We start from the raw sequence: 3186 nt of genomic DNA on the forward strand, positions 1-3186 counted from the left end.
AAGCCATAGCCGCCTTAGCCATAGCCATAGCAGTCATAACCATGGCCATAGTAGCCATTGCCATAGCCAAGGCAGCCATAGCCATAGCCATAGCCATAGCAGCCAAAGCCATAGCCATAGCCATAGTAGCCATAGCAGCCATAGCCATAGCAGCCATAGCCATAGCCATAGCCATAGAAGCCATAGCCATCGCAGCCATAGCCATAGTCATAGCCATAGCAGCCATTGCCATAGCCATGGTGGCCATAGCAGCCATAGCCGTAGCCATAGCCATAGCCATAGCAGACATAGCCATAGCCATAGCAGCCATAGCCATAGCCATAGCAACCGTAGCCATAGCAGCCATAGCCATAGCCATAGCCATAACAGCCATAGCCATTGCGATAGCCATAGCCATAGCACCCATAGCCATAGCAGCCATAGCCATAGCCATAGCAACCGTAGCCATAGCAGCCATAGCCATAGCCATAGCCATAACAGCCATAGCCATTGCGATAGCCATAGCCATAGCACCCATAGCCATAGCAGCCAGTGCCATAGCCATAGCAGCCATAGCCGTAGCCATAGCCACAGCAGCCATAGCCATAGCAATAGCCATAGCAGTCGTAGCCGTAGCGATAGCCATAAAACACATAGCCATAGCAGCCGCAGCCATAGCCATAGCCATAGCAGCCATAGCCAAGCCATAGCAGCCATAGCCATAGCAATAGCCATAGCAGCTATAGCCATAGCGATAGCCATAGAAGCCATATCCATAAAAGGCATAGCCATGGCAGCCATAGCCATAGACATAGCAGACATAGACATAGCCATAGCCACAGCAGCCGTATCCATAGCCATAGCAGCCATAGCCGTAGCCATAGCCATAGCCATAGCAGTCATAGCCATAGCCACAGCCATATCAGCCATAGCCACAGCCACAGCAGCCATAGCCATAGTCAAAGCCATAGCAGCCATAGCCCCAGCAATAGCCGCCATAGCTATTTCCATAGCAGCCGAGCCATAGCCACAGCCATAGCAGCTATAGACATAGCCATAGCCACAGCAGCCAATGCAGCTATAGCCATAGCCATAGCAGCCATAGCCAAGCCATAGCAGCCTTAGCCATAGACATAGCCATAGAAGCCATGGCCATAGCCATAGCGATATCCATAGCAGCCATAGGCATAGCCATAGCAGCCATAGCCATAGCCATAGCAGCCATAGCCATGGTCATAGCCATAGCAGCCATAGCAGTAGCCATAGCGGTAGCCATAGCAGCCATAGCCATAGCCATAGCAGCCATAACCATAGCAGCCATAGCCATTGCCATAGCCATAGCATACATAGCCATAGCAGCCATAGCCATAGCCATAGCAGCCATAGCCATAGCAGCCATAGCCATAGCCACAGCAGCTATAGCCATACCCACAGCCATAGCGGCCATAGCCATAGCCATAGCAGTCATAGCCATGGCTATAGTAGCCATTGCCATAGCCATAGCAGACATAGCCATAGGCATAGCAATAGCAGCCATAGCCAGAGCCATAGCAGCCATAGCCATAGCCATAGCGATATCCATAGCAGCCATAGGCATAGCCATAGCAGCCATAGACATAACCATAGCCACAGCAGCCATAGGCATAGCCATAGCAGCCATACGCATAGCCATAGCAGCCATGGCCATAGCCATAGCATACATAGACATAGCAACCATAGCCATAGCAATAGCAGCCATAGCCATAGCAGCCATAGCCATAGCAGCAATGGCCATAGCAGCCATAGCCATAGCCATAGCAGCCAAAGCCATAGCCATAGCCATAGTAGCCATAGCAGCCATAGCCATAGCAGCCATAGCCATAGGCATAGCCATAGAAGCCATAGCCATAGCAGCCATAGCCATTGCCATAGCTATAGCAGCCATAGCCATAGCCATAGCCATAGCAGCTATAGCCATAGCCAAACCAGTCACGGCCATAGCCATAGCACGCATAGCCATTGTCATGGCCGCCATAGCCATAGCCATAGCAGCCATAGCCATAGCAGACGCAGCGATAGCCATAGCCATAGCAGACGTAGACATAGCCATAGCAGCCATAGCCATAGCAATAGCCATAGCAGCCATAGACATAGCCATAGCCATAGCAGTCATCGCGGTAGCCGTAGCAGCCATAGCCATAGCCATAGCAGCCATAGCCATAGCCATAGCAGCCATAGCCATGGCCATTGCCATAGCAGCCATAGCCATAGCCATAGCAGCCATAGCCATAGCCGTAGCGATATCCATAGCAGCCATAGGCATAGCAATAGCAGCCATAGCCATAACCATAGCCATAGCAGCCATAGCCATAGACATAGCAGCCATAGACATTTTCATAGCCATAGCAGCCATAGCAGTAGCCATAGCGATAGCCATAGCAGCCATAGGCATAGCCATAGCAGCCATGGCCATAGCCATAGCATACATAGCCATAGCAGCCATAGCCATAGCCATAGCAGCCTTAGCCATTGCAGCCATAGCCATAGCAGCAACGCCATAGCAGCCATAGCCATAGCCATAGCAGCCAAAGCCATAGCCATAGCAGCAATGGCCTTAGCAGCCATAGCCATAGCCATAGCAGCCAATGCCATAGCCATAGCCATAGTAGCCATAGCAGCCATAGCCAAAGCCATAGCAGTCATAGCCATAGCCATAGCAGCCAAAGCCATAGCCATAGCAGCGATACCCATAGCCATAGCCACAGCAGCTATAGCCATACCCACAGCCATAGCAGCCATAGCCATAGCCATAGCAGCCGTATCCTTAGCCATAGTAGCCATAGTCATAGCCATAGCAGCCATAGTAGACATAGCCAAAGCCATAGCAGACATAGCCATAGCTATAGCAGCCATAGCCGCAGCCATAGCCATATCAGCCATAGTCAAAGCCACAGCAGCCATAGCCATAGCCATAGCCATAGCAACCATAGCCATAGCCACAGCAGCCATAGCCATAGCAGCCAGTGCCATAGCCATAGCAGCCATAGCCATAGCCATAGCAGTCATAGCCATGGCCATAGTAGCCATTGCCTTAGCCAAGGCAGCCATAGCCATAGCCATAGCCATAGCAGCCATAGCCATAGCCATAGCAGCCATAGCCATAGCCATAGCGATATCCATAGCAGCCATAGGCATAGCCATAGCAGCCATAGCCATAACCATAGCCAT

Source organism: Calliopsis andreniformis, unplaced genomic scaffold (assembly GCF_051401765.1).
Source record: "Calliopsis andreniformis isolate RMS-2024a unplaced genomic scaffold, iyCalAndr_principal scaffold0089, whole genome shotgun sequence".
Lineage (NCBI taxonomy): Eukaryota > Metazoa > Arthropoda > Insecta > Hymenoptera > Andrenidae > Calliopsis > Calliopsis andreniformis.